The sequence below is a fragment of the Perissodus microlepis genome, chromosome 5 (assembly GCF_051167445.1).
Source record: "Perissodus microlepis isolate ML-2025 ecotype Zambia chromosome 5, ASM5116744v1, whole genome shotgun sequence".
Taxonomy (NCBI): Eukaryota; Metazoa; Chordata; class Actinopteri; order Cichliformes; family Cichlidae; genus Perissodus; species Perissodus microlepis.
The window spans coordinates 24,604,828-24,620,165 of NC_140465.1; positions in this window are offsets into that span (position 1 = coordinate 24,604,828).

Here is a 15,338-nt window from a genome sequence, read left to right on the forward strand (position 1 = left end):
TCAAATCTCAAGACGTACTACATTTCACGGGTTACATTAACTCGGTGGACCAACACGTCAAATTCACCAGGGAGGATATGAAAGTGGCAGGTTAGCCTTCGTAGACTGTGAGATTTTCATCAGTAATGGGGGACATCTAAAAGCTGACGTGTACCGTAAACCTACACATACGGATCAGTATTTAAGGTTTGACTCTCATCATCCACTGGAGCACAAACTGGGTGTCATCAGGATGCTACAACACAGAGCGAACACCATCCCCACTGACACAGCGGCCAGGGAGGCAGAAGAACGGCACATCAAGAAGGCCCTGAGTAAATGTGGTTATCTCAGCTGGACTTTTGTCAAAGCTGGAAAGGCACCTAAAGAAAGCTCCAGCCGATCCAGGAGAGAAGGACAACTGCTGCCCAAGCGAAAACCTGTAGTGATCCCATATGTGTCAGGAGTATCGGAACAGTTGAGACGCATTTTTTCTAAACACCAGGTCTCTGTGGCTTTTAAACCCCAAAACACGCTGCGCCAAAAATTGGTCCACCCCAAAGATTGGGTCCCCCGACACAGAGTAACACAGTGTACGCTGTTAAGTGCCAGGAGGATTGCCAGGATTTATACATCGGGGAAACCAAACAACCTCTGGCGAAGCGGATGGCACAACACAGAAGAGCTACCTCATCAGGCCAGGACTCTGCCGTCTATTTACACCTACAGGCCAGTGGACACTCTTTCAAGGATGAGGATGTACACATCCTGGACAGTGAGGAACGCCGGTTTGAGTGCGGAGTCAAGGAGGCCATTTACGTGAAAAGGGAAAGACCAGCTCTGAATCGAGGAGGGGTCCTAAGGGTACATCTTTCGCCATCTTACAATGCTGTGATTGCAGCCATTCCCCAACTCTCTGTGAATGGTACTCATGGCCATTGATCAGTGGTCTTTGATCAGTGGGTTTTGGTCAGTGGTTGTTGATCAATGGTCATGAGAATTTGCATAATTAAGATTAAGGAACTGACCTCCCAGCCCATTGTTCCTTCAGTGGGCTGGTTTCAGTCATTATGCAAATGTACTGTTTATAAGGTTTGGGAAACCTGCAGTCAGCTGAGATTGAAGAAGTCACTTGGATGAGTGACGAAACGTTTCTCCCCCAAAATGCTACGTCCAGATGAACAGAATCAACTTTTGGAGACTATTATACAGTTCTAATAAAATGTCTTTAGCTGAGTCTTTCAAGTGACTTATCATTGTGTAACATGGCAGAGGTCTGTTGTGAGCGCTGGTCTTATATGCTGGTGACTTGATTGGAATCAGGTGTGAAGGCTGATTGGAGTCCCCGCCTGAAGGTGGAGCCCAGCAGAGTGGAAAAACCCAGCACTCACCCGGCCCATGACAGGCAGCCTTTGTCTCTGAGCCAGAGAGATGGAGGTCCATGGCGTCATGTAAAACTAATTTGAAATGCTAACGGTTTGATAATAAATTGTGAAAACGTATAATTTGAGCATATTTGTCTTCTCTCTCGTTAAAAAACAACAAAAAACTGAAAACTTCAACATGTTTCTACAGGAGAATCACTGTACCAATCGCTTTGAAGTCTCTCTGTGCTGGTTTTCATCTTTGCTTTTTGCTGTTGGCTTTGTGTTCATACCTAAATATTAGGAGAAAGATAATATGTGTGTCCTCATTTAGATATGGATTTGTGTTGACATGTACATTTTAGGTTTATACTGTTAACTGGTAATCAATGAGAATGGTTTTCAGGTAATTTTACACAGAAACGCAAAAATAATATAGTGATTAGTAAAATGAATTACTTTCTTCTTGAAGTAATTAAGTAACATACTACATTACTTTGTTCTGTTCTGTGTAATACATTACTTTTTGGGGTAATGACCCCAATACTAATCACAACAAAGAGGGCAAATACCTCCAGTATAAACATATGACCACCCAGCATGCAATAACTTTGTATGAATGTAAAGTCTTTAAAATGCTGCTTAGCAACAGTGGTGAATCCTATAGCGGAGCCAGTGAGAACTTAATGAGAATCGAATACTTATGTATTTATGACGTTATTTTTTAAAATCGACATAGCATTGTAACACCAGTAACTGTAAATCTGTCATGGTCTCCGAATCGTCTCGCGCTGGGCTATCTTCTCTCTTCGTGTCCCTCATCTTTGTCTCGTTCTCTCGTCCCTATTGTGTATGCGTGTGTGTTCGCAGCTCCTCCTGGTTCCTACACCTTCCTGCTGGCTGTTTACCTGTCGCAGATCAGCTAACCAGACTCACCTGCAGATCGTTGGATAATAAGGCTTACCTGTAAGGCTGGATCAGCCACTCAGTAAGTAGGTAACATACTTGGCCTCAGTCTTGTTGTGCTTTTCAGTCCGTCCTTGCCTTGGAATAATCTGTTTCTGTTCAGACTTTTCTGTGTTTTCTGAGCTCCGTGAGCAATTACGATAGGGTGTGTGTATGTGTGGCCTCGGACAAACCTGAAATACCTTTGCCATCTTGCCTGGATCTCAATGCTTCACTGCATTATTTCTGTATCCTCAAACTACCCTGCAAATAAACTTGTTAAACTTCCTCCTGTGCTCTTTTTGTCAGTTCATGACAAAATCTCTGTCGTGAGCTTTTTTTTTTCAAAGAACTTTTCTTTTTCTGTATGTAAAAATCTCAACAATACACGCAAAACCATGCATGTAAGGTAAGTTCTTACTATTCTGCATCAACAATCTACAATTATTGATTTTAACTATAAAGGTAGTTGGATAAGGTAGTTATTAAAAACTAGCTAATTCAGCTGGACTGCTAAATGTTGAATAAAAGTTTTCAAAGGCCTTTTTGAAGTTGAAAAGTGCAACTCATCAGGAACAACAGTTCCTCTCTGGTTTAATCAAAAGGCATTACTCAGCAGGTGGCTGCTCCCTTTGTGAGTGTCCTTTCACGAAATGTTACTCCGACTCTCTCCTCCCTGGTAAGGAAATTTTTTTTTTTTCTTCCTGCAGAGCTTTACAGCCAGACTGGAGTGAAGCCACCAAATCCTTCCTCTAACAATTCTTCCACCTGCCACCTTCCTGACTCCCCAGCAGCTTTCTCTCCATGAAGAGGAGGGGGTGGATTTGGATCAATATGACTCATTCTCTTGTTTCCTTTATCTAAGGCATTTCTCCTTTTTAAATTTGTTACCTCGTTCCAACTTCCCATCATCCTGTCCTCCCTTTATTATCTACTGTTTCTGTTCTTCACTTTTTTCTACTCTGTACTCTGTATTTAACAGCTTGTCATTCGACCCTCTACATTTTTCAGACCATTCTTTCACTTTTTCACCTTACCTTTCACCCTTCTCAACTCTAACTTTTCCTTGAATATTTTTATCATCGTATTTTCTCACTTGCACTGCCTTTTTTCACCTTCTACTTTTCCTTCTATAAATTAATGATTTCTAGTCATTACTTTCCTGCTCAAACTATCCACTCATTTATACATTTCTTTTACATATTTCTTTTTTAAAGCTAGCCACAATATTTCCTGTGTAATTTTTTGTCTCATTGTAATTATACCATCAATTTTACCTGTACATGTCACATATAATTTTACAAGACATGTAAAAATAACATGCAAAAACCCAATTCTTTTCAAATATAAACATTCACAGAAATTTTAATGGTTTAAAAAAACAAAAAGTAATGAAGATAGTGGTATGATGTTATCATTACTCTAGTAATGCAAGAACTAATGCTTTATCCTGTTACAGACAATACATTTTGAATATGTATTGTGACTGACTCACTGTGCCACTCAGAGTTATTGCATTGCTGTGATGTGTAGTTACATTTCTGGGGAGAAGCGCAGGTTGTGAATTTTGCTATATAATAACTGTCTGTTTCTATTACCAGATATGGTTAAAATTTACATTAACTTTGAAAAAATGTCTCATGTTGTTAAAATTTTTAATACTTTTCCCTTAATATCAGAAACGCTGAAGATACAAACTCTATGATTGTATTCTTTGTAATTAAACTCATAATCAAAGAATGGGAAAAGAATGGGACCATAAGTGAGACAATACTAATCAGGACAAAATGGATGATTGCAAAATAACCACACGGCATGTTTGTACTTGCCACATCAATATTATAGCAACACAGTCATTTCTTGAATATGTATGATATGATTTGGATCATACATAGATCAAGAAATATCACATATATGGCTACATCAGGATGTTTTCAAGCAATAATTTCTGAAGATTATAGACTGCTTGGCAAAAAAAGCCTTATGTAAATATTAATAGATTAATGAAAACATATTTTACAATGTCTGCCAGTTCACGTAAAGATGGATGTTATACAGCCGCCAACATTTTCTCAGTATCTTCAGATACTTTGGGGGAACAGATTAAGGATGCAGGAAACATTGACTTTACAGGAAATATCAAAGGCTAGTGTGAAAAAAGTTCAAAAACAAGTCAAAACTGTTAATTTTTAGAGAGCCAAACATCACTTTCTCCGTTTCCTGACACACACAGTAGATGTTTAAATTAATTCAGGGCATCTCCACATTCCTCTCAACTTCTCTATCCCCTAGATTTCAGTGGGGAGATTTAGTTCCCTGTCTACTAGAATAGAATAGAATAGCTTTTTATTGTCACTGTTACAAGAACAATGAAAGGCAGTTTGGCATCTCTCCATGTGTGTGAAGTACACAATAGCGTAAGTATTTACACAATAACAGACAAATTTATGTACAAAGATATGTACAAGTTATACATACACCTGCAAACATACACGCACCTACATACATACATATGTATTTCCACATACACGCTTACATCTATATGCATACACATACATGCCATCTAACTAGCAGGTGCATTGAAAGGTGCAGTGTGATCAGTGATATTGCACATTGAGTAGGGGGGTGCTGTTGGAACTATACTAAATAAGGCTATAATAAATACATTTTAAAGAGGTAGGAATGTTGGTTGCATTGAAGTATAAACATAAATACGATTTATAAATAAGGTGTAATGTCCATGGGTGTTGGCAGTGCAGTCATCCTCCAATCAGGGTGGAGGTAGGGCATGTTTGACAGCCTGTGGGTAAAAATTTCTGTTGAGTCTGTTTGTCTTTGACCTGATGGACCTGTAGTGTTTACCAGAGGGAGGGGGAGGGGGGGGGGGGGGGGGGGGGGAGTGAGTGTCCAGGGTGTGAGGGGTCTTTAATGATGATGCTGGCTTTCTGCTGAAGTCTGTCAGTATAGATGTCTCTCGGGGGGGTTAGTGAAGTGCCGATTGCCCGCTCTGCTGCCCTCACCACCCACTGCAGTTTCCTCTTGTCCTCTGCGGTGCAGCAGTTAAACCAGAGTGTGCAGCAGTAAGTCAGAAGGCTCTCGATGGTGGAGCAGTAGAAGTTTACTAGCAGTCTTTGGGGTAATTGGGCCTGACGTAGTTTCCTGGGGAAGTACAGCCTTTGTTGTGCTTTCCCTACCTGGTGGGAGATGTTTGTGGACCAGGTAAGGTCGGCCGAGATGTGGACTCCAAGGAACTTAAAGCTTTCTACCCTTTCTACCTCCTCCCCATCAATGTAGAGGGTAGAGTGCTCAGATCGCATTGTTCTCCTGAAGTCGATTACCGTCTCCTTGGTCTTGGCTGTGTTCAGATGCAGGTTGTTGTCGTCACACCATTGCTTCAGATGCTGAACCTCCTCTCTGTAGGCTGAATCATATAATGGTGTTATTGGTGTGGATTGGTGAACAGTCATGGGTGAAAAGTGAGTATAAGAGGGGACTGAGGACACACCCCTGTGGGACACCCACATTCAGAATGAGGGTGTAGGAGGTGTGCTCTCCCATTCTGACGTTCTGGGGTCTGTTGCTCAGGAAGTCCAATATCCAGCTGCACAGTGAGCTGCTGAGTCCTAAGTTGCTTAGTTTATTAACCAGTTTGTGGGGTTGAACTGTATTGAAGGCAGAGCTGAAGTCCACAAACAGCATTCTAACATAGGTGTTAATACTGTCCAGGTGTGTGAGGGCTGTGTGAAGAGCTGTTATTATGGCATCCTCTGTCGACCTGTTTGCCCTGTATGCAAACTGGTGTGGATCGAGGTTTGCAGGGATGGCAGCTTTAATGTGTTACATGATGAGCTGGTCAAAACATTTGGCAATTATGGGTGTTAAAGCAACTGGACGATAGTCATTCAAGCAGCTCACTGTGTTCTTCTTGGGCACTGGAACGATGGTGGCTGACTTAAGGCAGGATGGTACTACAGACTGTAGCAGTGAGAGGTTGAAGATGGTGGTGAAAGCCTCTGCTAGTTGGTCTGCACATGCTTTAAGCACTCTACCGGCTACACCATCAGGACCAGCTGCTTTCCTCGCGTTGACTCTGCGCAGCGTGGCTCTGACTTGATGCTGCTCAAGCTGGATGGGAGCGTCGTCCATCTCTGTAACGGCAGGATGGGTGATGGTGTCCCTGTTTTCTTGGTCAAAGCGGGCGAACAAATGGTTTAGGGTGTCAGGTACTATCATTGTGGCATGTTGGTTTATATTCTCTTATCAGGTTCTGACACTTTTCCTCTCTGAACTTTTCACCTCAGGTGTTTAATAACACTTAGCTAAACCTTTCTGCTCACTTTTCATCTGTTTTCATCTGTAGAACCTCACCTATTGTCCTTTTGGACCACATAAATTCATAATGAGCACAGGTTGCAGCATTTTGGGGAAAAATCAAAACAGCACCAAATGCTAAAACTGACAAATCGATTGTTTTTGTTATTCATTTAAAAAACAAACTAAGATACAGAAACACTGTTAGCTTCTCTGAGCCAACATCTGTGATATATGGGGGTACATGGGTAGCCTGCACATCTGGGAAGACCTAATTAATACTGAACAATACCTACAGATTTTGCTGCCATCCTGGCAATGTTTTTTTTTTATTTTTTTATTTATTTGTTTATTTATTTATTTTATCAGAAATATGTCAACAAGACAGTGCCAAACCACTTCATGTGTATATGTCAAAAGCTTGCCTCTCTAATAAGAGTGTGGATGCCTACTTGCAACTCTGGAAAATATTCAAATTAAGAAGAGTAGGCCGTAAACTCTGAGCAGCAACAATGGGAACAAGTTTGGCTTCTAAAAGTGTTGTTAAAGAGAAGAGTTTACCCAATTTTCTAAAATCTTTTGCAAAAAACATAAATTGCCATGTGTTTTTTTACACTTTACATAGTCAGCCAACATTTTATTTTGAGTCGTGATTCTCAGAGTTTTAAAAAGTCCACACTTTATTTTATGTCTTCATTCTTCATTTTTCTCACTTTAGCTCCATTTTTGTAAAATATTAAGTTGTCACTTCTTTGGAATTCATTTCTTTGCTTCCAGGTTTAAAAGAAGCATCATTTTAACAAATCACATTCTTTACAAACAGCACAAATATACATATATATGAATAAACATCACGGTGATCACCACATACACACAACCTTGGAAGCCTCTGGGTGCCATGGCTACCTTCCAGTGAGCAGATTAAACTGAATAGACAGTAAGCCAGGGTTTTAATTAGTGCGTGAGTGTGTGTGAGACTGCTAAAGAGACACACCTGTCGCCTGGCGGGAACACATTGTACCAACCAGATGCCTGACAAATGCCAGCTTCTCATAGACAAACACACACACATGCTCATGCTTGATTCGTACCCATATCCAGAGCCTGGGGATCAATTTGGGTGTAGTCCCATAAAACAAACACCATGAAAGTGCCCCTTTAATTTATTTCCATTTATTTGCATTTTCCTAATATGATTTCTTCAAACCCTTGTAGGACATTTAATTAGTATAAGAAAACAGCAGATCCAAAATACACCTTTAAGTCAGTTTATACAAGAAGACATGCATAAAAAAAAATGAAATGTCAAAAATGCTGTTGAAATGATGTCCAAACAGTTGTTTTTTGTCACATGTAGCTCACAGCAGGATGCTGTCGACTATAATTTTACGGGACACATGCCCAGTCTATTTTCACTTTGTAGCAGGGAGGTAAAAGAAATGTTAATATATGAGGAGGTGGTGAAAAGTTCAGGTCTGCAGAACAATTTTAGCTTAAAACTATTGAGGAGTGTTAGACGAGTATTGAGGAGCTGTTGACAGTATGGTGGAGCTTGTCTATGTCAGAAAGAGTAAATGATTTAACTACTGATAAACCAGCCTTTTATGAACTAACCAAGTTTAGGTATTTATGAAAAATAGATTACGAGGTTACATGCAAAATACTACTTAGTAGGATCAATACATACTGGGATTTCTGTCCATTTTTTATAGTGAGTTAGATCCTGTAAACTGTTTTCAATTTTCTGTGTTCAGTATCAATTTGTTTCAATTTAAAGCTAGCACCTCTGTGACTCAAGATGGAAGTTTAAACAGGGTGCTAACATGGTGCTCTTGTGCAATAATTAAGTGGAAAAAAAATTGGCCCTTGCTTTTCAGAGAGGAATTCGAAGGCACACATCCTGATTAGTTGGCATCTTCCAGCTGCTATTGTCATCTGTGTTGCCTGTTATTTCCACAAACATGAGCAGATGAGACCAACAAATTGTATTTGTGAACATAACATGCAAATTAGCCTCATATCCCCTAAATTCCCCCACCAGAGACCACCTCCAGACCTGGATGCTGCCCCAGTCTCTGTCCAATTTAGTCTAGAATAGGATTTTCACCTTGCCAGAGTGCCTGTTAATGTGGGTATGTATCCTAAGAACAGTGAGTATAACATGGTAAACAAATAAGTAAACGACATAGTAGTTGTTGCTCAAGGACTATAGAAAAAATGGCAGTGCCGTTTGTTATGTTATTCAAAGTTCTCAGATTTTTAAAAGCCAGCTTTGTTGAGCAAAAAAATGTTATGTTGTTAAGGAACGAAGCCGTAGTTGCGATAAACAGAAGTGAGGTAAAGGATTTTCCATTCAACAGCCTAAAAATAAAATTAAAAAATATCTTTAAGCTACTTTAAAAAAGTTATTTTATTTAATTTTAATCTAAGATTGTGACAAATGTCTGTCTTCATATACTATCAGTGAATGTTTATGTCAGATATCTCCCACTATGTGTTATTATGAAAGAAATCTCTGGACTAAAAGAATCAGTTGAATGTTTATTTACATGTCTGGTACTTTGAAATAAAGCAAAAGAAATTCCCAATGAGTATGAAAGGAAGGGTTGGCAATAAAATAATGTTGAATGTACTGGAATGTAATCTTAAAATAATGGCTGGTTTTTGTGCCAATCCAATCTTAAAGGACCAGTAAACCATGTATGTTGTTATGACAACATTAGGTAGGGAAAGGATTTAAGTTTTTCAAACCAATCACTGAAGACCACCACATTTTGTTTTCACAATTGTTCATGTGTCCTGATATTCACAGGTTACACAAACATGACTTAAACTCCCTGAAAAAATAAGTTGGTTACTGTAATGAGATCCCAACGAATATTAACATTTCTCATGTGACTCAAAGGTAATGTACTACTTCATGTTGTATTGTCCTACATGTGAAGTTGAAAATAAAAAACAGAAATTTCTCGAAGCTCTCTGTGAAGTTACTTATAGCAGGGTGAAGTTGGTGAAAGGTGATTCTCAGTCTTGTAACCCTTGGATGACTCACAATTTTCCCTGCTGGGTGTAGCATTTGCACTGAGGGATGACAAAAGTGAAAGGTTAACCTGCAGGTGTCCCCCTGATGACACCTCTCCAGCTTTCTTTACAAAGTTAGAATTTTGAAAAGTGCCCTTCCAGCAGTGAAAACTAGAATCAATACAAATGAATGATGGTGTCTCAATATGTGGGATGAAGGACAAGGCTTAAAAATTCAGCCATGCTTAAAGTGGGACCCCTGGTCACCCAAGATGGAAGGTATTATAGGTACCAACTATATGCTGTCTTTGTTTTAAGGTTAAGGTTCAACTAGTCGCAATAGGTCGTGTTTATCTTTAGTTGTTTTGCCTTGTCTAAACAGAGACATCTGCAACAAATTACCTAAGAAACACAGCAGACATTCTGCATAGGTATCTCCCATATTTTCTGGTCTACATATTTGTAGGTATGAGTCACTCTGCAGTGGAATGATACATAGATCAAAGGTTTTCTTAATGTTATTTGACGACCAAAGAAGTCTGACAGTCGAGGACTTTCATCCACAATCACCTGGTTCCCTGAACCTTTACAGACGACTTTGGAACATTGACAGATCAAAACATGGGTCATCAGGTTTGAATAAAGTGAATACAGACTCATACTGTTTTATTAAATCAAAAGTGGGAAAAGAAGTACTGAGATATTCTGACATCCATGATCATTTTCATATGTTTAACTTGACTCAAACTGTTAAGTTGAATCATCATCAAAATGAAATAAAGTTGTTGTTTTATTGTGTTTTTTTTTTCTTCAGGGAAAAACAGGGACTCTTGATTGTAGTTTCTCAGACTGTACTTTGCCCCTCTAATTGCTGCATAAAATCCATATGATGTTTCTTTTTTTAATGCATTCCTTTATGTCAAATTATTTGATGCCATTGAACTAACTGCCACCTCCTGCTCCACATTTTTTTTATGCAGTGAATATCTCTGTCACTATGCTGCCCTCACAAGCTGCAGTTCTCTGCCCGACTGTTTCTTCGAGCTCACTTCAAAAGAAAGGCTGCGGTGCTAATTACTCCCACAAGTGGAACCCTGCTGTTGAGTACAAAGCACGAAGCATAGATTTTCAGCTCTCTTTTCATCTGAAACTCAGAATGGCTCCTCACTCCTTCAACTCACTTGACCTTCTCCCTTGAAGTCATACATCCCTGTACTCCACTTTCACATTGCACCATGTACACCTCTGCAGGAATTAGGCAGTGATCTGCCTCCAACAGTCTCAGCCCAGAAGATCCACTGTCTCCTTCAGACTCTTTACCAGCTCTGTGATCAGACAAAAAGGAGGGAACTTCTTCAAAGAGAAAGACGAGCCTGGTTGTTGTGTTTATACAGTGTTACCCTCAGCAGGTTTCCCTTAATGAGCTTAGCCTTCATCTGTTGTACTGCATAGAACAGAGGATCAACCATTCCTATATTAGTACTCTATAAACTTTAGTGAACTTTGTTTTTACCCCATTGTGAAGCTCAATACCTAAACAATCTCACTAATATTCTTGATATTCACAAAATGCTTTGCAGAAGTTTGGACAAACAAATTAGCCACAACAAATTTACAGTAACATCTTTGTAAAGTTTGAAAAACCGCAGCTGCCATGTCTCACGATTTTGGAGCCTTTTCTTAGTTTACTTGCCAGGTCAGTTTACTTGCCAGAAGGGGTAGAGTGACATTTGATGTAGACATTTATCATACAGTCCCAACTGAAAATACACTGAGGATTGCTTGATATATTTTTTTGAACTTGATCCCATTACTTTGTACTTTTTTTCTTCTGCCCCTCTCAAATCTTTCACTTATTTTAAAAGGTGGAGCTGTCAGTTTTATGAAACAGTTAGAGGAGTGGAAGTTAACTTCAAGAACAGCAGCACAAACTGTCTGATTTGTTAAGATGTGCTGTAGAAGCACAATCAAGAGAAAGATTTAGTATATTTTAGTAAAAGTCACCCTATAGTCCATTATTAGCTGTTCACGCCTGTGACAAAGTGGTTAGGCATGAACTCATTTACCATTTGTCCCTTAACCATTGCATCACTGGGTGTAACCAAATGAAGGGTTTTTCATTTTGTATAGCATTGTTTAGTTTCTTTAAAGTAGCCTTTTGAGTTGTGTTGTATGCAGTGTTTTACTTTTCAAACCATTTAAGTGAGTAAATGAATTTGTCAATTTCATGCATAATCTTATTCCTGTTCTTTGTTTAGAATGTATTGTTTGGTCTGACCTATTTGTTTCAATGGTAGAGACTAACGAGGTTCAGGTGTGGGTAAAGTCCTGTATAAAGCAAGTGGGATTTTTGCCAAACAGGTGGATTGTTTTATGGTAGAATGGCGATGCCAGAAATAAAGTATACGTAAAAGAAACTTAAATAGTCTGCTGATGCTGTTTACTTATCACCTTCCTTGCTGCTTACGTTATGCTACCTCACAACGCACTACCTTTGTCCACCCATCAAAGACGGCCTCTCAGAGTATGTTAACAACAAAACTATGGGAAAATTCTACCAAAGATGCCAAACATTCCCTCACCTACTATATAAGCCAATAAGGACAGATTTCAACTGCATGTTGGCAGATATGTCCACACACATATGGTAGAAGGTAAAGATGTAGGTAAGTATACTTTGAACTTTCTTGATTTACTCAAGCAATAATCTAAATTTTTGCATGCAATTTGTTAAAATGCTCTGGTGGGAGGAGCCAAGTGTGCTGGTGAAGTAGCCATTCTAGACTGACTCAGTGATGCGTAATGTTGTTGTAACTTTATGCATGTGGTAGGAGGTAATGTGCAGGAGAAAGGATTAAGTTTGGGAAAAGTCATCCAACATCTGAAGTTTTTATTTTTTTAATCAGCGGTAACTATTGAAAATAAAGTTATGTCTTTCTATTTAAATATGTCCTTTGATCCTTTCCTAGTACATTAGTCAAAAATCACAGCTTTAAGGTGTCACCAACATGGCTGCCAACTGGAGAGTCCAGCAGTGCAATACCAAATCACTGCAATGCCACTTACAGCAATTTTTTTTGCACTGTCTCCTTGATTAAACTTCCAATCTAAAACATTTCACTTCTAAAACTTCAAAATGCTTCCTAAAACTTGTCATTATTGTTAAAGAAAACTATTTGGTTGAGTAACTGTATTGGATTCTTTTACATAATGTAAGATTTTGAAATTAACTATGACTTACGTGATGAACTGGACTCTGTCCTATACATTTTACAATAAGTCTGAGCTTCTCTCTCTATACTGCTGGATTTAAATCGCCAATATTTTATATATAATTGCAATGGTGTCCAACAATTTTTGGTAGCAGATCACTTCATTAATTCCTTTTTTTTTATAGCCATCAATGATTTAGATGTAGGTTAATGAAACATTTACATTTCCTCTTGCCACTCACTCCTCCTATTCGCTCTCTCTGTGTGCCGTCCTCGGTGCCAACCGTCTTATAATTTGGTCATCAAAATGCATCAACAGGTGGTCATCTGCTCTGACATTTGACTATCTTCAAGAAGCTGTGGTGTAACTCTGAGGCAGTTACAGGGCTTTATCTGTACGTTGCGAGTTGGAATAGAGTGTCTGGCTCTGCTTGGCATTTTATTTCAGTCAGACACCAAAACGTTGGTGGAGTGCAAGTTCAGCAGTGGAACCTGTTCCTCTGGGCAGAGAGCCACACTTATCACACAGAGGCTTATTAAATCCCAGGGGGGGAGCACACAGATGCACAGACACATGCGCACACACACAGACACACACACTCAGTGGGACAGAGAAATGCAGATTCATGGACCGACATAAAAAATACACACAGACATGCAGAGATTAAAGGACATACTTGCACAAGTGTGTACACCATAGGCACATGTGCTCTGACATCAGTAAAGGACACACACCTGCACAAAGTAGAGGTCAATGCAAAGTGAATTCTGTCAGTATCTTGCTCAGGGGAAGTGTTGAACTTTAACATTTATTCATTCTGAGTCATTTTCACTTCTGCTGCTCTGCACTTTAGCTCTCACTGTGTCTAATTCGCTCTTTGTTCACTGTCACCTTACTATCCTACCCTCCTCACAAGGGCACTGGGTTAGACTCAAATGAAGAGGGACACAACAAACTAATAAAGTACATAAACAAGTGAGAACACAACCAATGTTATTCTAATATACTGTTATGAGAAACTATTTCTGGTGTATTTGGTTTGTAATTAGTTAATATGAATTTTAGCTGTTGATGCTTAGATTCCTTCAATAAATTCCACCTTCATACCAATATTGACAGTATTAACCAGGGCTGTCAAACATTGGGCTCAAAATCGGCCCTGCAGACGCCAACAGTAATCCGGCCCACTGGATGGCTTTGGAAAATGTGAAGGAAACAGAAAGTTTGGACTTTTTAATTGTTTTTTCATAAGTTTTACAGCTTTTCTTACTTATGACTTCCCATGTGGTCATTCATACTACAGTAATTAGTTTATAGATTTATGTAATTTTACACATTTACTTACTGTAATTTTACATTTACTAGGAAAGTGAGACATACTGTTGAATTAGCACTTTTACATATTTAGCTATCACAGGGATTAAATTAAACATCCGCACATTGACCATAATGGCAGTTTCACTGGTCTGGCTCATATGAGATCAAAACTGGGCCCACAATGTAAAATGTGTTTGATATCTCTGACATAAGTAGTATACTGTCAGTGTAGTGGATGGAAATCGGCCAGTAGAGCTCATAAAAGTGAGATCAGTTGTGTAAATCTACAAAGAGCAAAAAAACCCAGAGCAGCAGCATCACAGCCTGCACACAAACAAAACCTACAGGGTCTCACAATAGAAACTATATTAAGTTGTGATTCTTTTTCTGAAGCTGAGACTCTACAACCAATATTAGGGCTTCCTCCACCTGCTCACTGCCACTTTAAACCCTGACTGTGGTCATTTTCCTGTTTAGATGTGTGGGCAAAGTCTCCCTCTATGTAGGCAACAATGTAATGTAGGTTTTTCTTAGTGGCAACGTGTTCTTAATTTACAGTATTTACAGTCTCCCCTTTGGTACCACAAACCACACCCCTGAATCACACAGACATCATGGGTTGAAATTTTAATTGATGCTTTAAAATTAATATCTATATTTTTGTTATCTTTTTGTTCCTCCAGTTAGACTCTACACAGGGTAGCCAAAGCCCTGACACACACACACACACACAGGTAGCAGCTGGCATCATCTGGGATAGGATGAAGCATGTGATCAAAGCTGTTTGTTGCCAATCAGGTCTGTCTTTGATGTGAGCTCCTTCAGGTTAAGACTGAGTCCTCTGAGGGTCCTTCAGCAAGATCCCCCAGCCAGAGAGAGGTAGAGTATGATAATATTTATATTCCTAGAATCCCTCTAGAAGCAGGTTTTGTCACTGCAGCCCTCTCAGCAATGCCCCCCTGACATTTTTTGCAGTTATTTTTACAATCTAGTTATAAATAAAAGTGAGTTTTCCATCATTTTAATTTCAGTGGGCACGGGGATGTAAAATTGCAAATAAGTAAACCAAACAAAACAACAGAAATTGTTTAATAAATTTACCCCAAAATGAGGTTTATAAAAGCTTTCCTCAGAAAATTACATTTCTACTGGGCTTGAATTCCTTAGAACTGGAACTGTAGAGCCTCA